At 40.5% G+C, this 23,789-nt stretch overlaps 1 protein-coding gene across 3 annotated transcripts in view; it reads right to left on the bottom strand.

Annotated features, from left to right (window-relative positions):
• The window catches only part of ZNF831 (zinc finger protein 831), a 94,753-nt gene that overhangs the window by 57,180 nt on the left and 13,784 nt on the right, over positions 1-23,789 (bottom strand). For 2 of the 3 annotated variants that reach the window (XM_038750611.1, XM_038750613.1), the window contains exon 2: positions 3,038-3,107. The gene's annotated coding sequence lies outside the window, so the exon portion shown is untranslated. Of the gene's footprint in view, positions 1-3,037; positions 3,108-23,789 lie in introns of those variants that run through there. The other variant, XM_038750612.1, reaches the window with a different exon arrangement.

Below are 23,789 nucleotides of genomic sequence, written 5' to 3'. Positions count from 1 at the left end.
TAATCAGAGCCAACTTTCAGCATAGGCAATAAAGACATTTGTCTGAGTCATGGGATTTGGATGGCACAAGATTTACAGCCTAGGGATAGTCATGTTGCAGTCATTACTAATGTTATCAATGGGGTGGAAAAATCCAGTGCTATTTCTAAGATTCTTTCAGTCACCCTGCGCCTGGTAGCGTTCATTTCAAGGCTGGCCCTCCGTGTACAGGTGTAGAAGGTGGAGAGGTGCTGTCTAGGACAGAGAAGCTGATAAGAAATCCTTCATGCTCGCAGAGAAATTAATGTGCCCCTTGCCAGAAGGTTTCCAACTCCTTTGGCATAATTCCACCTACATTCTGTGTGTTGCCATAACTTTCATTCATTCATTCAATCGTATTTACTGAGCGCTTACTGTGTGCAGAGCACTGTACTAAGTGCTTGGGAAGTACAAGTTGGCAACATATAGAGACAGTCCCTACCCAACAGTGGGCTCACAGTCTAGAAGATAACTATATGACTATATAACTTTGTATAGTCATTAAGAATTTCCTTCAGACAAGGTGCATTTTAATTTGAGACGGCTGGTAATTTAAAATGTGCTTGCTGTACAGAATCAAACACTGTTTTTGATGCTACTTTAGGGGTGTGTGAGGAGCAAGAGAGGGTAGACTCTAGATGCAATGTTATAGTGCTTTCTCACTGCTACATTGCCCGACACTGCCCCTCAGTTCCTGCCAAATCCTCCCTACAACTTGAACAGCATCCCACTTACCAGATGCCAATGAACACACCCTCTCATTCACACCAGTGAAATCCTAACATTCCACCTTTATGTCCAGTAAGTCTTTAATAACAAAAAAGATATCAATCTATCTGAGCCTAGACTAATCTGAGAGTTATCTCAATATTTCTGAGAGCTAGACTAATTGACTTTACAAGATCCTTTCCAGCCCCCAAATCTCTGTCGAACACGCGACCTTTCCCTTGCAGTCTTTATATATAGATCAAGTATGTAACAAGTATACTATGTGCGAATTACTATGGTAAGTGCTGCAATAGATACAAGATAATCTGAATGGAAATCGTCCGTATCCCATGCAGGGATCATAGTCTAAGAGGGAGGAAGAGCAAGTATTTTTTCTTATTTTATTGTGAAGAAGCTGATGCCTAGGGAGGCTAAGTGACTTGCTAAGGGTGACAGAGGGGCGGTCAGTGGCAGAACTAAGACTAGAACCCCAGAACTCCTGAATTCCCAGTCCCATTCTTTTTCCATCACACCACAGTGTCTTTAATAAGTAGATAATAATAATAATATGATCATAATATGTAGAGAAATAATAAGTAGATGCCTACAAATAATCTTGTTTTATACAGTGAGAATGGTATTCACACTGTATAAAAGAAAATGCAAGGTTCTAAAGACAGGGATGGTACCATATTTAAACACAGTGTTTATATTCAGTAAATACTAAATAAAATCTAGGAACAGCCTTATCTCCAATCAAAACCTTAGATTATTACAGAGTTAAATTAATTACATAATAGGGTAATTGAACTGAACCTAATTTCCACAAAGGCTTTTGTTGAAAAAACATGGGAATATCAGAAAGCAGCTTTTGGGCATTAAATTAGGATTAGAAAATGGTCTAAAATCAGCTTCAATCGCCGCTTCAAAAGTACATTGCATGTGACAAATGCATTACCCTCTATCAAAATTAATCCCATGTTAATTGATAAGCACTGAACATCTTCACAGTACTAAAAAATATAGAGCAGATTTAAGGATCTAATTGCCTAAAAGCTGAGTATCAGAAGTTTTGGAGATCAATGTGCAGTGTTTAGTTTGTCTTGGGTGCTGTGTGCTAACAGAAGTTGTACTGTTAAATCTTCCCCAGGATAAACCTCCCTGTGCCTAGCAAGTCTCTGGCAGGGCCAGGGCCACTCTCCCTAGCAAGATCAATCCATTCCCAAAAGGGGGAATCTAGAAAGCTGCTGCTTGGGATGGGAGAGAAGCCCATTTTTCCTCCCTTGGCCTTCATCATACTGCAAGACTGTTACAGTCAGTGCTTGGGTCTCTTTTCTCCAGGCAAAACAACCCTGTTTCTAACCTTTCCTAGGATTTATTTTCTGTCCTTTTAATCATTTTTTTCCACCCTTGTCAGAGCCTCATTAGTTTTTCCCAACTCTTTTAAATTAAATTTCAATAACCACAACTAGACTAATAATAGGGACAGTAATAAGAATAATGATGACAACAATAATGATAATAATGGCATTTGTTAAGTACTTACTATGTGTCAAGTACTGTTCTTGGCACTGAGGTAGAACAGGTTCAGCAGGGTGCCCATCATGGGGCTTACAATTTATTACTGTTATTCTTAGCAATAATAATAATAATAATCTAATGAGGTTCTAATCCACAGAGACTACAGTAAAACTACTACTTCTCAGGCTTTGCATATCACACCTCTGTTAACTTTTGGATTTTCGGTGGGGATTTTTGTTTTTGTTTTGTTTTGCTTTGTTAAATAATAGCAGTACATTGCTGACTCACACTTGGTTTGTGGTCAATTATTACTCTCTCAGGTCTTTTCTTGCTTTTTCCTATTTGCCAATTGAATGGTATTATAACACTAATAACCTGACCTAAAATGCTACTTTAGAATAATACACTCCCTTTGTAAAAGGTCTATACACTGTATTTAACTTTATATAGTACTAAAATAGGTTCAAAGAAACCTGATGAGATGCCCAACCCACTCTGATAGTTGTGTTTTATATTAAACATAACGAACTACTCTCCCACCGATCTTCCCCCTCCTCCCCATCTCCCAACTTTCCAACCACACATGGTCTTATTCACCATATATATTATGCTTTCCTCACCTCAGGTTTCAACGGTATATTATGGAATACACATAGGAGAAGAAATTCAACAATGATAACTTGTAAGGGCCGTAAGGGCAGATCAAGAGGCCTTTTGAGGATGATGAAATGTCTCATTTCTTATTGTCTTTCAGGATCTATTCTTTGGAAAGGTATACTCGAGTATGTACCTCTGATTGTATCTGGTGACAGAAAGTCTCATTTCTTCACATCATAAAAAAAGCACTGCAACATTCAGCTCTAGAAAGAAAAGTAGAGAAATTAAACCAAGATTATATTTAATTATTCCTGATCAAAATCTCAGAAGTTGCAGGCATACTATAACAGCATTTAACTGAGGTAATAAATAGAATTGTTAGAAACAATGAAATGATTTGAATGAGAGGCAGCTTTCATCAGCCATGATCAATTTGTCCAAAGCCTAAAAGAAATCAAAGCAAGGATAATAATAAAAAATCCTGGCCAAAGCTAAAGGAAGTTTAATGTTTTGCTTCTCCTTGATAATCCCTTTAGTTTTGTGTTTTTGGAAGTCTGTATTTGGGGGAGAATTTTGCATTTGTTGAAGGTAGACCTTTGTGTTCTCCTAATTATTAACATGGGGGTAACAGAACACAGTAGGAAGAGCTACGCAGGAAAATAAGGGGATTGAGAAATGGGGGTGATCAAAGGCAAATTTAGGGGATCAAATAATTTTTTGGAAAACACAGTAAGATTGTAAAACTGGTTCCATTTCCCAGGGCTTTCTTGGTTATTTTCATTGTTCCTTCTACTCAAGGCTAACTCAAATTTACTCATCTACAATGGTTTACTTGTTATCTTAGATCGTAAATTATTTTTTCAATAAGGTCAACTTCTGAATTCTTGAAAACTGAATTGCCACCCTGTTTTTATTTTTTTTTTTCCTTTTAGAGGCAGTGATGCCAATTCAGTGGAAAAAAAAACATTGGGTGAATGTAATTTTGGAGACCGGGCAGTCTCAATTCCTTTAAATATCTAAAATTTACTTAAGGCTGACAGTAACTTGTCACTCGTTTTATCACTCAAAATCATTTCTTACCCAATTACATTATTTTCCAAAGTGTAACGTAAAATAAACCTAACAAGTCTTCACTAGAATGAAGAACATGTAGATCACCTTAATCTCTATTATGAAGTATCATGATAATTCCATCTTGACTCCCAATTTTCCCTGAACAACCTCCCAATGGAATTCAACAAGTCCCCTCAGTCTACCCATTTAAATACCTCCTCAAATTACATTAATTCCACAGAGTCGCCTTGGACATTTTCAAATTCCTTGGTGCCACACAGAAATTTTCAGTTTTCCTAAGAATTTTTAATCTCTTAATGAATTTGGTCCCCTTCCTGGCACTAAGGCTGCTCACCTGTATTTCCTCTGTTTGGAAGATGCCTACTATTTCATGTAAAATGTAAATCCCAAAGACAGAAGGAGGAGCAAATTCTATCTTGAATATACTTTAATCCAAAAATGATAATAACATTTATTTCACTAATTTGTTAAATGTATAATGTGAATTCACTTTAGAGATAAAGATGTTGCCAGAGGACTTAAACTTGGAACAGCTGACATTATTAAAAAGAAAACAGAGAAAACAAGTCAAAGACAAGATTGAATATTGCAAAAGAAAAGGGATCAGAGGATCAATAGGGGGTAAGAAAAGGAACAAACTCAACTGCCATTCGATGGGGTTAGACTGAAGGTGTCCAGCCCAAGACCTTCAATTGATACTGTTTCTAATACTTTACTGAGCACCATGTGCTGAGAGAGCAAAGGTCTCTCTTCTAAATCAATGATTTAAAAAAATGTCTGTATAAAAACCTATTAGATTGGGGCTAGGTGGAGAAAAGTAAAATATTGGGTAGGGAAGAGGTAAGAGTCAACTTAATAACTCCATCAGTTCTTTCAGTTAAGAGTTTCTAAGAACTGGATTCTTCAAGCATCTTAAGCCAAGAGAGGGAACCTGACCCTTCAGGGCTCCAGTGCCTGTCCATTTTGCCCAGTAAAACAGATTTGTAGGAAAGTTCTTAAGTTTCATCGCTCCTTTAACATATTCAATCAGTCAACAGGTACTAACAGGAAATGAGTAAAGCAAAACAGTCTATTTCCGCAAATGAAATACAGGTCAAAACTGCACCGACTGAATTTCATGTAGATGTTAAATTTGACCAGAGAGAATATTGGAGAGATCAGCTATCTTAACTGACGTATACAAACCTGGGGAAGCTAAAGTATACAAACGAAGCTACATGGCAAATTCCAGCATAAAAAGGGAGCTCTCTTATGAAAAAGACATCTTCCTCAGCAATGTGAGGAATAAAAGTAGTCATTTGATGCTGCTATTTGATTATTTAAAATGTAAATTCCACAGTGGTCAACAGAAGCCTAAATGTCATAAAAATAAAAGAGGAGGCACTAGCAGCCAGATTTAAAAAATAAAAGGGCTTGCATAACTTGGGTGACTGAAAGCTTCATTGCTGCACATTATTTCAGGCATAAATAAATAAATAACTGCTTATTAACATGGTCCAGTGTGATTGGAAAAAATGATGATAGCAGAGATGCTAATTCCATAGGAGCAATTACCCCCACACTTTTTCGAGCTGAGCTCCCAATATGACTTATTTCTAAGTCTCCCTACAAGTCCTGAGAGTTTCCAATTAGGGTTGAACAGGGTGCTTTTTCTGGCCTGTTAGCTCTTTGAAGCCATTCTCCTCAAATCCCTGTCCCCTCTCCAACCCTGCACTCAAAATGAAAGCTGGCACCAAGGGATGATAGGTAGCCCAGACTCTAAGAAAAATAAACATCTAAATGATTTATTCTTCAAAAAATCAATCTTCTTGGACTCAATCCCCCACTAAACCTGCCCACTCTTTATGGACCCTTTATGACATCTTGAATTGCCATTTGGGAGTGTGAGAAAGAAAACAAGGCAATTGTATGCATACTTAAACACCCTTGCCTGTTGATGCCTACCCATATCAGATATTCACAATCATGACCCTCCATCCAGAGACCCAGACAAATGTTTTGTTCAGTTAATGCTAAAAAAAGTGAGAGCTACAACTCTGGAAATGGCACATTCAATACTTACAGGTTTGGCTTGAAGGGGAAAGAGAGATGGGTCCAAATGGATGCGGAGAAACTCTTTAACTTTAGGTAGCAGAAACAGGTTTGAGTGAAGAGGGCCTGTTTCCTAACTGTCTAACTGAAACAGTAATTTTAGAGATGAGAAATTTGGTTTTTTGTATCGCAGCAAACTAATTATAAGTTTCCTGAAGTTTTTTTTTAATATTGCTGAGGTTCCACAGCTTTAGGGCACGCTGAACAGGATGGATTCCCTGAACAAGTTTCAAATTAAACACAGAGTAATAAGAATAATAATAATGTGCGATATTTGTGTAGCGCTTCCAATATGCCAGGAACTGTACTTAGTACTGTGGGGGCTACAGGTAAATCAGATTGGACACAGTCGCTGTCCTGTGTGTGGCTTACAGTCTTAATCTCCACTTTATAGATGGGGTAACTAAGGCACAGAGAAGCCAAGGTCACACGGCAGACAATGGCAGAGCCGGAATTAGAACCCATAACCCTCTGATTCCCAGACCCATGCTCACTTCTGCACAACACCTAGCCTAGCCCTAACTGGTCCTCCTAATTTCTGCCTGGCCCGCTCCAACCAGTACTTACTTTGTTGGCTCAGTATGATACTAACTTTAGGCATTTACTTTCAATTGCCAGACAATGGCTCTAAGAAATGCTACAGTCTGCCCAACAGATTAAGAGCTCCAGAGAAGCAGTGAGACTTAGTAGAAATCCCACAGCCCAGGAGTCAGAGGACCTGGATTCTAATGTCGGTTCTGCTATTGCCTACTGTTGTGACCTTGGGCAAGTCACTCTGTTGTTTGTCTTGTTTTGCGGTAATAATAATAATAACTGTGGTACTTGTTAAACCCTTACTATGTGCCAGGCACTGTATTAAGCACTGGGGGAGAAACAAGATAATCAGGTTGGACACAGTTCCTGTCTCATTTAGGAGTCACAGTCTAAGAGGGAGGAAGAACAAGTATTAAACCCTCATTTTACAGATCAGGAAACTAAGGTACAGAGAAGCTAAGTGACTTGTCCAAGATCACATCACAAGCAAGAGGTGGAGGCTGGGATTAGAACCCAGGTCCTCTGACTCCCAGGCCTGGGCTCTTGCATTAGGCCACATTCTTTCACTTAACTTCTCAGTGGCTCGGTTTCCTCATCTGTAAAATGGGGATTCACTGCCTGTCCTCCCTATTATTTAGATTGTGAGCCCCATGTGGGACAGGGACTTGTGCTCAACCTGATTATTTTGTACCTACTACAGCTCTTAGTGCAGCATTTGACACACTGTAAGCATTTAACAAATACCACAATTATTATCATTATGATTCCAGAAGTCCACAGGGTTATTGTACACAAGGGGCAGGATTCTCCAGAAGTGAGTTCCAGGATAATTACAATTTGTTCTGTTCTCACTATTCAGCAATGCTTCGTGAGTCCTACAACAGCCTCCATTGGAATTACAGGTTTGCAAAGAAGCCAGAAGTTTGCTAAAATCTGTCCCAAACCTGGCTAGGTTGGCTCTATGCCAACCCAATCCCAGGTGTTTTGGGCCTAGTTCCTATCTTTACTGGGCTCCGAGATGAAGAATTCCCAGTACCCAACTGGGTTCAGTCGCTTAAAGGATAGGAAATTGGTTTTTTTTTTTTCTGAAGGTATTTTCTAAGCACTTACTAAGTGCTGGGCACTGTACTAAGGGCTGGGGTAGGTACAAGCTAATGAGGTTGGACAGAGTCCACGTCCCACATGGGGCTTAGTCTTAACCCCCATTTTACAGATGCGATAACTGAGGCACAGAGAAGTAAAGTGACTTTGGGGTCACAGAACAGACAAGTGGTGGAGTCAGAATTAGAACCCCGGACCTTCTGAGTTCCAGGCCCGGGCACTATCCATTAGGCCACAGAATAAGCTGACCCTCTCTGGGTCCTTTCCCCATTTGCCGAGCTACAGCACATGGTAAATAGAAAAAAACCCTGTGTTTTTTAAATTAATATAACAGATCATCAGATGAAAACATAGTCTTAGGGGGAAGGGAGGCATGGTAATATTTATGTCACCCCTCACATCCCCACTGGGGGCCTAGTGAAGAGGAGGGTATGGACCCAAAGTCTTACCACAGATTAAAAATTCCAACAGAATATGATGTATAAATTTATGTGCGCTCATAATATATTGATATTATACACAAGTAATATTGCTATGAAAATTGTAAAATGAGAATGGATTGTCCCCCAGCTGCTAAGATTTATATAAAGACAGGCTTTGGGTGCACAGGCCAATTGTTCTGGTAACTTTGTCAACTTCTCTCTAATTAGTGGGTAAATCATTGCAGTTGACTATAGTTCCATATTAGTGAATCATTAGTACATTAGTTTAATTCTGAATCACTGTTGGCATTTCTGAATAAAATGGATGATTTATGCTGCTGACCTAGCATTAGCAAACCAATTTTTAGACCTTTACCAAATTCACCTTCATCACCAAAGACAGCAAGACATCTAGGGTCATACAGACTTTCAGGTAGTTCCAGTATACAGGAAGTCTGCATGGGAAAGTATATTTTAGGCAAGGATTTTTGGCCCTATCTGCCCAAGGTAAATTTATTATTTGGAGCTAAACCAACATTTTCAAGGAGAGGTCTGTGCAGCCAGGGGTAAACACATGTGATACTAGTATTTTCTCCAAAGTCCAACCTAAAGATCAGGTTCTATCCAACGTCCTGATTGACAAGGCTTTCAGGATTTTTGCAACCCCCATTCCTATCCCTGGGCCCCAGGGCTGCTCTGGGGAGCCTCAACTAGCCCCCCACTGTCCAGGGAAACTGATGACAAGTGGGTTTAGTGGTGCAGTGTAGGACTCCTGGCCCACCCAGACAGCTGTTGTAAATTGGGCAATTAGGCCCACAGGATCTATCCATTCTGCAGACTAAAAAACCAGTTTTCCATGTGCTTAAATAATAATAATAATGTTGGTATTTGTTAAGCGCTTATTATGCGCAAGGCACTGTTCTAAGCGCTGGGGTAGATACAAGGTAATCACGTTGTCCCACGTGGGACTCACAGTCTTCATCCCCATTTTACAGATGAGGGAACTGAGGACCAGAGAAGTGAAGTGACTTGCCCAAAGTCACACAGCTGACAAGTGGTGGAGCTGGGATTTGAACCCACGACCTCTGACTCCAAAGCCCGTGCTCTTTCCACTGAGCCACGCTGCTTCCCCAGTCACTGCTGCAACTAGAGCTGGTTGCAAATTCTTTCATTTGCTACTTTGAAAAACATGTACATTTGAGATTTTTTTTAAACAAACATATGCTATGACTAGTACATGTGTAGCCACTGGGATAATTATAATTCCTTGAATGTGAATTTTTTTTTTTTTACTTTTCCAAATCATTTCAAATCAATTATCTAATTTGGTCCTCACAAATTAGGCATTTTACAGATAAAGAAATAGAGAACATTAAGTGATTTACCCATGGTTACACAGAAGCTGGCAGGTAGAATTTTAACTAGAAGCCACTCTTCTTGACTTCCAAACACCAGTCCTTTCCGCTAGACCACACTGCCTTCATGCTGAGGAGCACTCAGCATTTACAAAGATGTCCTTTTTTTGCCAGGTAATTAAGGAGTTAGCATAGGATTTACAAAACCAAATCTATGGAAAAGCTCTGTTCTAAACTGTGAGCCCATTGTTGTGTAGGGATTATCTCTGTTGCTGACCTGTACTTCTCAAGCGCTTAGTACAGTGCTCTGCACACAGTAAGCGCTCAATAAATACAATTGAATGAATGAAATATGAGTGAATAAATGAATGAATGATATTGCACTCCTAAGTGCTTAGTACAGTACTCTGCACATAGTAAGCACTCAATAAATAACACTGATGATGACAGTGTCGATACCCACAACAGCTAAATCTATATAACAGTGCACTGAAAAGCTGTGCGGCATAGTGGATACAGCACAGGCTTGGGAGTCAGAAGGACCTGGGTTCTAATCCTAGCTTCGCCACTTGTCTGCTGTGCAATCTTGGACAAGTCAATTAACTTCTCTGGGCCTCAGCTACCTCATCTGTAAAATGGGGATTAATACACTGAGTCCCATGTGAGACACGGACTGTGTCCAATTAGCTCATATCTATCCCACTGTTTAGTATAGTGATTGGCCCATAGTAAGCACTTAACAAATACCATTTTTTAAAAAACGAAGCTTTCTTCCTCCATAGAAGACTGGGTAATGGAAACCCTATAATTTTGTGATTATGGAAAAGGAACTGGGCTTCTTTTAAACCCACTGTGAAGTTTGTCCCAGTGGGAATATTTTTTCTAACTGAATCCAAATGGATTTATCACTTGAGTTATATGTAACTTTGTCTCTGAGTAGAAATAATAGAACAAAAAAAGGTCAGGAATTAAACTGTTACAGAGAGTCTCTTTGAACATTCTTAGGTGAATATCGGCTGATCCACGCTACCAGAACTACCCACAGGAAGAATCAACTGTATGGAATTCATTGGATACCTTCCAATCCATGCGACCCCAGACTCTATCATATTGATATTTCTTTTAACAAGTTGATTTTTGTGGAGGTTTTAGACTGTTTACTCCCCATCTTCTTCTTTTGCTTTGACTCAGTTAAATTTTTAGACCAGTTGTCAAGGCAACACTAGGTTTCTCCCCTTGCACTTTAATGTCTAGATGTGTGTATCCATAGCAACAAGAATACCTTTTGATTTAAAAGTATGACCTAGCAGCTTCACAAAACTTACTGGAGAAAATGATGTTTAAACTACTTTTTTCCTCCCAAAAATTTTATATTCAGCAAGCTATATTCTAACGATTTTCCTCCAAATATCTCATAGGGAGTATCCTTTGAGGGGGGGGCGGAGGGGACGCGTCATCCTCCAGTTTAGATTTTAACCCATTATACTCACAGTGTTCATGCCATAACTTCTGTACTTGAAGCTGCAGGGATTAGGATCAGATTTTCTTAAAAAGCTAAATGTGTTTTCACATTTCTGCCCCAAAGTGAATGTCCCATACTGTAAAAAGATTGAAAGACAGCAATGAAGAATCCCAGCTGAGTCTCAGCACCATCCTGGCCCTTCATAAACATAGGAGTGAACAGTTCATCCAAACCCTCTTTCTTTCATTCCCTCATTCCTAAATTCAGCTGACTGGGGAACAGAAGTAGCCTAGGAGGTGGAAAATAGGTGTAACGTTTAAAGTGGAGTTGTTGAACTGTTGTTGTGGTTGTTGTTTATTTTCCCAATTACATAGAGTAGCTTCAGGTTGGACAACCAGGGAGCTCAAATAACTGACATCTGGATAATCAGTTTTCCTGGGTTTATGGACTCTCACTCTTTTACCAGATGACTTATAAACCTCCCTAGTAACATTACGTTGAACACTCAAATGTACAAATCACTTACAAATAGTACCAATACTCTTATCTCATACTTAATCCAAAATTGAAAGAGCAGTTCAGCCTGTCATTTTTTAAAGATTAAGAAGGGCATGGATAGTTAGTCAATTGATTGTAGTTTTAGAGACCAACAGTTAGGTTCATAGCTCTGAACTTCAGGCAGCAGTAATTACATATTAAAAAAAAAAATAGGTAGGCTTGCCACAATTAAGTGAAATGTCTAATTTTTTTATCATTCTTGTGCTACATTGTGATACAGAAGTGTTGTGGCAATCCTTCGTTCATGAAAGTGTCATAAGGTTGCCTAAATTTTAAAAGGCTGAAATTGACATTATCCAGTGAAAACTCTGCAAGTGCTTCTGGGTCCTTTAGCTTTTCACTATAGTTTGACTACGATTTAGTACATAACTGATTTTTCTGAAAATTTTTCCAATCTTGTTTTGCGGTTTTATTACGTAAACCCCTTTTTAACTTAGGGATTTTAAAACTCTTCAGTGGGTTAAAACAATAACTAGGCAGTGCAATATGGACTTTCTTTAAAAAAAAAGCCTTTTCTCCATTTATAACAGGGTTTGGTAATCAGCACGTGCAACCTCACTGCACTCTCATATGGAACAGAAACTCTCTTACCAGCCACTTGAAATAGCTGTAAGTACTCTAAAAACACACATTTCATCGGGGCATTAAGTCAGAAAACTTTCTACCTCATTTTGGTATGTCCTCTTTAAAAAGAAAAATCATATCTTGGGGAAACATGATGCACAGAGACATTGTTCTACAGCTGTCCGTCACGAGAAGCACCATGGCCTAGTGGAAAGAGCACAGGCCTGGGGGTCCGAGGACCTGGGTTCTAATTACCAGCTCTGCCAAATGCTTGCTGTATGACCTTGGGCAAGTCACTTTAACTTCTCTGTGCCTCAGTTCTCCTGTTCTCCCTCCTACTTAGAGTGTGAGTCTTGTGCAGGACAGGGACTTGTCCAACCTAATTCACTTGTATCTATTCCGCGGCTTAGAATAATTTTGACACATAATAAGTGCTTTAACAAATACCATTTAAAAAAATTGAAAGATGATGCTACTGACAGTAAGGTCCTTTCTGTGCATACACTTTTTGGATGAAAAAAAAGATACGTGAACATCATTCTCTTCTGTATTTAGTGAACATAAAGGGTGTTACTTGCTATGATAATGCATTTGTCCCATACTGGTCTGATCTCTGTTTTCAAGCCTGATTCTTGATGTAATGATTGTCACAAAGGACAGCAAACCCACTCCCATTTGCCGATCACTGGTCTGTCTGCTGTAATGGTTTTCCAACAATCACAGCTATGTTGCATGATCCGAGCCTGTACTTCACCATGTCTTAAAATTAGTCTACCTTCCTGGATTGCTTTTGAGCCTCTTTCATTCTCCTCACATGTTCCATGCAGTGAAGCTGTGTTGCTCTGAGCATTGGCTGGATGCTAGTGAACTGACCATAATCTAACACTGAACTGCCAATAATCTTGATTATGTTGACTGTGGCTCATAGGTGACATGCAAGGGGTTGGCTGTGTTTCTGTGGTAGTTCCAGGTTTCACCGACATAGTTAAGCCTGGTCACAACAATAACTTTACAGGCTTGCGACGTGATATGGAACTTTATCACACACCTTAATCTGCACATCTTCCGAGAGCCATGCTGGACTTTTTTATCCTGTTTAAGATAGATAGAGCACTGCCCAAAGAACTGAATTTGGTGGCACTTCCTTGCTGCTGATGAAGATATTTGGCTATGTAAAGGGTTTCCCCAGAGGAGGCTGGAGGTTTTTCAGAATTATTGTTAATACAGAATCATTCCCAAGTTTTTGTTTGCCTGGGCAACAAGAGTACAGGGTACTGCAGTTCCTGGATGTTTGTCTCAAAGACTTCTGAGGCTCTTCTGAATATGTTCATCTGAAAGAATTTGCCAGTACAGGAGAAGCAAATTCTGACTCCAGCTTCCAGTTTTCTTGCTGACTCACCACACATGATAATTAAGAGTAGGATGAACAGACAGGGATGTGTCTGTTCAAGCTATCATGCATTTGCCCCTGCACTTGGCACAATTCTTAGCACATAATAAATGTTCAATAAATCAGTAAATACTATTGCCTAACAAAAGCTATACGGTCCTACACATATTACCACAGCACAGCTGTGGTAAACTGGATAGGTAAAACGGAACCACCTTTATTAGTGGGATTCTTACAAAGATGACATGAACATGTCTTCTATCATCAAGGAAGAAGGCCTTCAAAGAACAGAAAAACGACCAAAATGTAAAGAAATGACCATAACTTTGGCTTTTGAGGAAATAGTTTCCACCATCAAAGCATGAAAAATGACAGAATGCCTATATCAGATGAATTTATTAGCTTATCAATTCAGGTCTTCCGGATTTAATCAGTATCTCAGGTTTACAGAAGAGGGCTCCAGTTCAGCAATAAAAGGAACCTATACGACAGGGGACCCAGCCCTTCTTGCCAAAGGGGATTTTGGCACAACAGTTATAAAAGTAAATTAAACTTAATGACTAAAGGTGCATCATCTCAACACCTCACAACGAGTTAGGTTTCTCTGTTGTCAAGGAAACACTCATGAGTTTCTTTCCTCTGCACAGTAATGCTTAGATTTATGTTGCCATGGTTTCAAGAAATCTGTAGTTCTTTACCACAACAAACACATCTACAAACACTTTAGGGCTGTGTTTTTTTAACTAGCCTGAGAAATAATGCCCAAAGGCACTGGAACCACATCCCTTTATACACATAAATCAGCAGTTGGTTTTTATTGATTTACAAAGCACAGGATTTCTTCTGGGTTGGGCAGCAGTTTCTGGGTTCAGCTGTTCCACTTCTTGGTGAAATTGAGACAAACATAGTTTTAAGGACATAAGCACCTCACCAGAATTAGATGTGAATTTGTGGGACACCCTCCTGTGAGAGAAGTGTATACATAATAATAATAATAATAATTTAGGTTTTTGTTAAGTGCTTACTATGTGCAAAGCACTGTTTTAAGTGCTGGGGAGGATACAAGGTGATCAGGTTGTCCCATGCGGGGCTCACAATCTTAATCCCCATTTTACAGATGAGGTAACTGAGAAACAGAGAAGTTAACTGACTTGCCCAAAGTCACACAGCTGACAATTGGCAGAGCCGGGATTTGAACCCATGACCTCTGACTCCAAAGCCCGTACTCATTCCACTGAGCCACGCTGCTTATAATAGAGGGTTTGATAACACAAGTATGAGACAGTTTTTATAATAATAATTTTGGTATTTGTTAAGCACTTACTATGTGCCAAGCACAGTTCTAAGCACTGGGGTAGATACAAGGTAATCAGGTTGTCCCACGTGAGGCTCACATTCTCAATCCCCATTTCACAGATGAGGTAACCGAGGCACAGAAAAGTTAAGTGACTTGCCCAAGGTCACACAGCTGACAAGTGATGGAGCCAGGATTAGAACCCATGACTCTGGCTCCCAAGCCTGTGTTCTTGCCACTAGGCCATGCTGCTTCTCTATGGCGATTAGATGTTTTGATGTGTATATATGTATAATTCTAATTATTTATATTGATGCCTGTTTCCTTGTTTTGATGTCTGTTTCAACCCCTCTATACTGTGAGCCCACTGTGGGCAGGGATTGTCTCTGTTGCTGAATTGTACTTTCCAAGTGCTTAATACAGTGCTCTGCACACAGTAAGCGCTCAATAAATACGACTGAATGAATGAATGAAAACTCGAAAGAGACTGGAGCTGGGGCATTTGAGAGGGTTGAATGACAAAGAAATATTTATTCCAGGGCCAACTGACAGTTTGAGGATTGATACATCCAAAAAATGTCAGTGTTAATCTTCAAACATCCACGTTAATCTTCAAACAGGAAAGTCTCCTCAACCACAACTAATTTCAGCCTTAATCCAGCCCTATCTCTAACCCTAACCTAACCCCACCCTTGGATGATTGGTTTTGGCGGTGCCTCATGGTTGACATTTAATCTGATACCAAATTGTCCCGATTCTTCCTCAGTAATATTTTCCCAGACCTGCCTTTCTCCTCCAAATTTGTGGTCAAAATCCTAATATAAGGCCTAATCCTCTCCTGACTGATATTAGAGCAGCCCTTAGGTTCAGGCTCTCCCTAACTCAATCTAATCTAAATGCAACAGCTCAAATCAACTCCTTAAAACTGCAACTGGGTCATATCACTCCCCTCCACCAAAGCCTAAAGTGCATCTCATTGCCTTGTAAAATTAATGCTCTTGACCACTGCTTTAAAGGTTCTCCATCTACTACCATTACTACTAGTGGCTCTCTCAGATTTAGCTTCACTTCCTGGTGTGCACTAACTCATGTTCTCCCCTCCACCCAAAGCCTTCTCATCAGCATGACAAAAATCACTTCCTCTCTAAGTGATTTCTGCTTTGCCCAATTTGCCAGGGAGGTAACCCTCTCCTTGCCCCCATCATACTCATCAAGCCCTCCCTGGCTCCCAGCCCGTGGCTTTTCTGCCCCATTTCCCTTACAGCTCACAGCCCCTGACAATTTTCTCCTCTACTTGGATTATTTAACTTGGCTTATTTTAAAAGATGCTTCCACTACCGCTGCTACCTCCACTAGTCTGTGGCTTGTACAGCCCAACTTCTGGGGCTGACAAGTCAAGTGGCTGGGCTCAGACTGGGCTGGGAGCAGGAAGGGCATCCTCACCCCCATCCCACCCCAGTCGAGCTTCACAGCCCTGGAAGGCAGGAATATGTGAACTGTGGAAGGGGACAGCAGTGGCAGCACAGTGGCATTGAGGTAGCTAAAAAAAAATTAAGTTAAAAGAATGAAAATAGAATAGAAAAACTCTGGGGAGGCTCAGGGGGATGAGGTAGATGAAGGTGGTGAATTTTGATGTATTAGGGATTAGCTAAATCATGGGGCCTGGCCAGGAACTGTAAAAGGACAGGGTCAGTGGGGTAAAGAGCAGGGCTGGAGTTAAGTTCTTCATTAAGAAAGAAATTGTGTTCCTCCTGCACTGCTCTACAGCACAGCAGAATTCACTAGGCCGATGAGTAATTTGTCATCTCTATTCTTCTCACTATCCTAAGCACTCTATCTTCCTGCTCTGTTCTCCCTGCTCCACACCATTCCTCCCTCCAGGAAAACTCTTTCTCCTACATGTCAATTTCCTTCCTTTCATGGCCCTACTAAAAGCCCACTTCCTGCCTGACACCTTCCCTGATTAATTTTCCCTGCTTTCATTACCCTAGTCATACTCCTCACTACAGCTATCTAAGCACCTTTGCTATGTACACATACATTTTGTTTATGGCTTTGCATTTTATCTAATTGAGTGTTCTTGTTCTTGTGGTTTCTTATCTTCCCCAACAGATTGTAAAACACTTTGGGGTCAGGAATTTTCATCTTTTTTTCTTTTGTAAATTCCCCCATTGCCCAGTACTATGGTTTGCACAAAACATGCAAGTAGTAAATGCTAGAGGTGGTCAATCATATTTATTGTTGTATTGTACTCTCCCAGGCACTTAGATCGATGCTTTTTTTAGATGTTAAGTGCTTACTATGTGTCAAACACTGTTCTAAGCACTAGGGTAGGTACAAGTTAATTAGGTCAGACACAGTCCCAAATGGGGTGCACAGTCTACGTAGGAGGGAGAACAGGTATCCCCATTTTACAGTTGAGGAAACTGAGGCACAGAGAAGTTAAGTGACTTGCCCAAGGTAAAAAGCAAGCAATTGGCAGAGCCAGGATTAGAACCCAGGCCCTTCTCCAAGGCCCAAGTTCTCTCCACTGGGCCATGCTGCTATGCACATAGTAAGCACTCAGTATTGACTGTTTGATTGATTGTGCACTTACTCCTTGCAAAGCAATGTACTAAGTGCTTAGGAGAGTGTAATATAACAGAGTTAGTAGACATGTTCCCTGCCCACAGCGCATTTACAGTCTAGAGGAGGTGGTGGTGAAAATTATCTCTGATACTGCTGGATTTCTAGCACTGCCAAATTTCAATTGGCTTCATCGGATGGCATTTTGTTGTGCTGTATTTAAAGTGTCAAAACCCATAGGGGTTTTAGATTAAGGGGCTATGTAATATACCAGTAGATAGTCCATGGAAATATGTATTATCCACCAGTGATTTGCATTTCTCACTGCTATATCTAGACCCTTTGGTAAATCTGTCACTGCACAGAGCTCTTTAGGGGGTTAAGTAACTTCCAGGTTTACTCAGATAATTAAAGGCAGAGACGAGATTGAACTCACTGTTCCTGAATTTTCCAGTCTGTTCTTAGCACACTGAGCAAGTCTTTACAAATGCCCTAATGCGCCACAAAAACAAAAATGGGGCTTGGTAAGGTCTAACTAGGTGTCTATCAATCAATCAATTAATTAATGGTAGTTATTGAGTACTTACTGTGTGCAGAGCACTGTAATAAGCACTTGGGAGAGTACAATACAAAAGAGTTTGTAAAAATGTTCACTGCCCACAGTGAGCTCTCAAGTAAAAAGAAGGCAAAGTGTGAGAAAGTTAGGTAACAAAAGACGATAAGACTCAGCAGATATTCTAATCAGCAATTTTGAAATGTTATTGCTTCAGGGTACCCAGGTTACATTAAGATAGATTAATGTTAAAGGACAAAATAACTGTATTTTTCAGAAATGCTCATTAAGCATCATTTGCATGCCCAGGCTTTTGCTTAGGTCAATCAATCAATCAATCAATCAATCAATCGTATTTATTGAGCGCTTACTATGTGCAGAGCACTGTACTAAGCGCTTGGGAAGTACAAATTGGCATCACATAGAGACAGTCCCTACCCAACAGTGGGCTCACAGTCTAAAAGGGGGAGACAGAGAACAGAACCAAACATACCAACAAAATAAAATAAGTAGGATAGAAATGTACAAGTAAAATAAATAAATAGAGTAATAAATATGTACAACCATATATACATATATACAGGTGCTGTGGGGAAGGGAAGGAGGTAAGACGGGGGGATGGAGAGGGGGACGAGGGGGAGAGGAAAGAAGGGGCTCAGTCTGGGAAGGCCTCCTGGAGGAGGTGAGCTCTCAGCAGGGCCTTGAAGGGAGGAAGAGAGCTAGCTTGGCGGATGGGCAGAGGGAGGGCATTCCAGGCCCGGGGGATGACGTGGGCCAGGTCACTCTGCCAGACTTTCGATTTTATATATCCCAGCTCCGCCCCTTGTCAGCTGTGTGACTTTGGGCAAGCCACTTAACTTCTCTGGGCCTCAGTTACCTCATCTGTAAAATGGGGATTAAGACTGTGGGACCCATGTGGGACAACCTGATTACCTTGTATCCCCTACAGCGCTCAGAACAGTGCTTGGCACATAGTAAATGCTTAACAAATGCCATCATTATTATTGTTATTATATATATTTGTATATGTAAAGGCAGGCTCCTTATCAATGTCTACATATAGATATCATCCCCCCACAGTCAAATTTTCTTGATTAGGGTTTGAAGCAAACACAACAGCCTTCAGAAGAACCATACATTAAATTCAAGGATTATTTAATTCGCTGAGAGATCCCAGAATAATTACATTTATTTATACTTTCTGAAAAACAAGAGCTACTGATACCTTTCCTTCAAAATGACTGTGATGTGTAAGAAATGCCTCCTGCTCTCACTCAACAGGATCTTAGATAAGAAGAAAACATTGAAATGCAACCGCCATCACCTTAGGGAGCTTTTGCTTTTCAAAACGAAAGTCCAGTCTGACATTAACAAAGAAAACAACACGAATGACAGAGACCTGACCTTGATGAAAGACTCATAGAATCTGAGCATTGGAAGGAAGCTTGAAAGATCATTTTTTTAAAAAATCCCCCCCTCTACTCTTCATCACAGCACTGATAACTTCAAAACATGAAAGAGAAATATAGTCACAAAGAAAGTAAAACAACTCCATCTGGATGGATGGTATTTCCTTTTTACTTTGAGGGGAAAATTAATTGGGGTCAAAAGTTTGTCCCAAAGCAAAACAGTGAAAATAAAATGGTGTGGTGATTAAATTTTGTAACTGGTTCATTACTTTAGAAACCATGGTCTCCATCTTACATAGAAGATCCGTGACTTCCTAAATAAGTGCTTAGTACAGTGCTCTGCACACAGTAAGCATTCAATAAATACGACTGAATGAATAAATGTTTAAATCCAAGTTCTAATCAGTTAATCCAGTAACACAGAGGACAGCAAGTTAGCAAGAATGAATGAATGAATGTCTACTAATTCTACTGTACTCTCCTAAGTGCTTAGTACAGTGCTTTAAATACAGTAGGTGCACAACAAATACTATTGATTGCTTAATTTTTTTAATGACACTTGTTAAGCACTTACTATGTGTCAGGCACTGTACTAAATGCTGGGATAGATACAAGCTAATCAGGTTGGACACAGTCCATCTCCCACATGGGGCTCATTGTATTAGTCCCCATTTTGCAGATGAGGGAACTGCAGTACAGAGAAGTTAAGTAACTTGCCCAAAGTCACACAGTGGACAAGTGGTGAGCTGGGATTAGAACCCACGTCTTTCTGACTCCCAATCTCGTGCTCTATCAACTAGCCCATGCTGCTTTTAATTGATGTACATGCATGAGTTTGAAATTATGCTCATATTTGAATTGATAATGATAACAATGGTATGTTAAGTGCTTACTAAGTGCCAGGCAATGTCCTAAGCACTGGGGTGGATATGAGCAAATCAGGTTGGACACAGTACCTGTCCCACATGGGGCTCACGGTCTCAATCCCCATTTTACAGCTTTTACGCATGATTAGAACTCATGATCTTCTGACAGATACTGGAAAGTCAGGTGAGAAAGCAAAGGTATCACAGCTTGGTTAAGGAGCTGGATGGGGGTTTTGTAAGCTCAGGGCACTGGAGAAGGTTATAGGTCACGGCAGGAAACTCATGGACCAATTATGACCTGAGTATCCACTGTTGAACCATGGTTCCTTGTTCAATTAATTCAAATAAAACAGCTCTTCCTAATAAACTAATCCAGCAGCTTTATGGGGGTACATTTATGAACTAAATCAAACCTTTTTTAATGAAATTTGTTTAGTGCTTACTATGTACCAGGCACCATATTAAGAGCTGGGTTAGATATACAATAACCAGGTTGGACACAGTCCATGTCCCACATGGGGCTCACAGTCTTATTCCCCATTTTGTAGATGAGGTAACTGAGGCAGAAAGAAGTTAAGTGACTTGACCGAGGTCACACAATAGACAAATGGTGGAGCCATGTTCCTTCCCCTAGGCCACAGGCTACATACTACCCTTGGACATTTGACATGCACATTTTCTTCCACTCCTAGAGAAAATAATAATTATTATGGCATTTGTTAAGCACTTAGCATGTGCCCAGCACTGTACTGAACACTAGGGTAGATGAGATAATCAGGTCAGATATATTCCCTGTCCCACACTGGGCTCAGTCTACAGATACTGAATCTCCACTTTACAGATGAGGAAACAGAGACACAGAGAAGTTTTAGTGACTTGTCCAAGGTCACACAACATAGAGCCAAGATGAAAACTCAGATCCTCTGCCCTCTAGGTCTGTGCTGTTTCTACTAGGCTTCGCTGCTTCCCAAGGAACGGAAAAGGAATGTCAGCGGCTACACTGATAGTAAGAAAATGCACCCACCTCCTCATCTCCAGACATTCATTCATTCATTCAAGCATATTTATTGAGCACTTACTGTGTGCAGAGCACTGTACTAAGTGCTTGGAAAGTACAATTCGCTCCTCCAAACATCTGAAGCAAACCCCTACGATAGTGCTCAGTAACTTCCTGGGCTGAGCTGAGCTCTGGAAGGAGTGAGAGAGAGAGACCATTTTCTCCATTTCTGTGTCATTTAAAATCCAAAAAAGATGCCTCTATCTGTCAATCAATCAATCAATCAATCGTATTTATTGAGCGCTTACTGTGTGCAGAGCACTGTACTAAGCGCTTGGGAAATACAAGTTGGCAACATATAGAGACGGTCCCTACCCAACAGTGGGCTCACAGTCTAGAAGGGGGAGACAGAGAACAAAACAAAGCATATTAACAAAATAAAATAAATAGAATAAATATGTACAAGTAAAATAAATAAATAAATAGAGTAATAAATACGTGCAAACATATATACATATACATATATACAGGTGCTATCTACCCTTAAGGTAGCCCATTTCCCCTTTGCAAGGGGCAGAATTGGGCTCAATAACAGTAATTTTATAAGAGAAACTGCAGGTGTTCTCAAAGGAGCTGCCAGCGAGGGTTTTGAAGTGGTTTGTAAATGGGAAATTATTGTGACAAACCTGTTTCTTACTAGGTTGAAGCCTATAATCAGACAAACGCTAACGTCTAAATATTGAAAAGGGAAGTTGTAACGGATAAAGATTATAGACCCTAAAGATCTGGGTGAAATAAGCTTTTGCTTCTAAGTGGCCAGGTGAATCCAGTGTAAATGTAACGTTTGGTGAAGACCTATCCCAGGGGCGAGAGGTGGACAGAACTGGGAGCTCCCCACTAACAGGATGCCAGGGTCCCCAAGCTGGCGCCCAACACAGGCAGAGGTTAAAGACTATCTCATAAGAGCAAGACAGATGGAAGTCCATCATGCACAAATTTGAGGTGTGAGCCCACTGTTGGGTAGGGACTGTCTCTATATGTTGCCAATTTGTACTTCCCAAGCACTTAGTACAGTGCTCTGCACATAGTAAGCACTCAATAAATACGATTGATGATGATGATGATGATGGATACGGTAATACAAACAGGAAGGGGTGTCATTTGTAGGTAGAGCAATGTGGATGTAGGAATTCAAATGGGAGGTGGACTTGGAGTTTTGGGAGAGGAGTGTGGATAGAGGAATACAAATGGGAGATGGAGTTGGGATGTGGGGAAGAGACGGGAGACTTGCCTAAGGTCATATTACTAGTACGTATAAAATTATTTTGTATTCAATGATGCTCTACGGTGGTGAGCTTTTAGCCACTTTTGAGGTGTGACTGAAAAAAAATTGCAGTCCTTTTCATTCAAGTGTCAACCTAAAGGTTTTGTTTAGGAGGGATGTCCGTCCCCAGAATAACTCAATATCTCACCTCTGAATCTCTTCTTAGGCACCACAGTGCCTCTTCTTTCTTTCACTCTTCTCCCAAGATTTCCCCCTGATTCTGACCATCACTACTTTTGAGTCATTAGGGGTTTAGGGACATTGATAAAGTGGGTGGGAAGGAGGGAGGAGACATCTGACGAGACCAGCAAAGATAGTCCTGGGTCTCTTTGGAGTTAATCAATGTTTTGTAAGCAGTGACCTCCAACCAGTTATCACTGAACGCATATTTTGTACAATTAAAAACAACCTGAACAACCTTCACAGCCCCTACAGTGAAAGTTGCTACGTGGCAGTCAGCACCCTCTAGTAAGCGGTACAGAAAAATACCAATTTTTTTTGTCAACAGCTGATAAAATTGTGGTTATCACTGTGCCACTACCTCCGGATAAGAACAAGGCAGTAAACTCAAAAAATTCCTATGAAAACCCAGCCTTAATAAAATGACCAATTCTTGAAGTCACAGTGAGCATATCGTCTCGTAACTTTATTTATTATTTATGTTGGTTGTTTATGTTGGTATCTGTTAAGCGCTTACTGTGTGCCAAGCACTGCTCTAAGCACTGGGGTAGATACAAGGTAATCAGGTTGTCCCACGGGGGAGCTCATAGTCTTAATCCCAATTTTACAGATGAGGTAACTGAGGCCCAGAGAAGTTAAGTGACTTGCCCGAAGTCACACAGCTGACAAGTGGCAGAGCCAAGATTTGAACCCATGACCTCTGACTCCAAAGCCCATGCCCTTTCCTCTGAGCCACACTGCTAGCCACATCCCACTTCAGTCAATCTATTTATTAATTTATTCATTTACTGAGCCCCTAAATGGCTGGGGCAGTACAATAGAATTGATAGGCATGATCCCTACCCACAAGGATCTTAGAATCTAGCAGGGAAGAAAAACACTTAAATAAACTGCAGCTAAAAGAAAATTAAAGAATACATCAAATATGAACATGATGTCTCAGGGGGTCGTAAGTACTTAAGTGCTTGAAGCGGCCCAAAAGTACCCTGTGGCGGTTGGGGGCCATAAGCAGGAGAGACTCGAAATTAATCAGGGAAGACTTCCCGTAGGAGATGTGATTTCAAAAGGGTTTTGAAATGGGGAGAACAGTGGTCTACAAGATGTATAAGAGGAGAGAGTTCCAGGCAGGATGGAGGATGTGAGCAGTAGGTCAGCAGTGGGAGAGGGAAGAACAAGGAACAAGGAGTGTGGGCTTGAAGAGTGTGG

The sequence above is a fragment of the Tachyglossus aculeatus genome, chromosome 8 (genome assembly GCF_015852505.1).
Source record: "Tachyglossus aculeatus isolate mTacAcu1 chromosome 8, mTacAcu1.pri, whole genome shotgun sequence".
Lineage (NCBI taxonomy): Eukaryota > Metazoa > Chordata > Mammalia > Monotremata > Tachyglossidae > Tachyglossus > Tachyglossus aculeatus.
The sequence above is the reverse complement of the archived record's forward strand: the minus strand, read 5'-3'. Positions and strand labels throughout refer to the sequence as shown.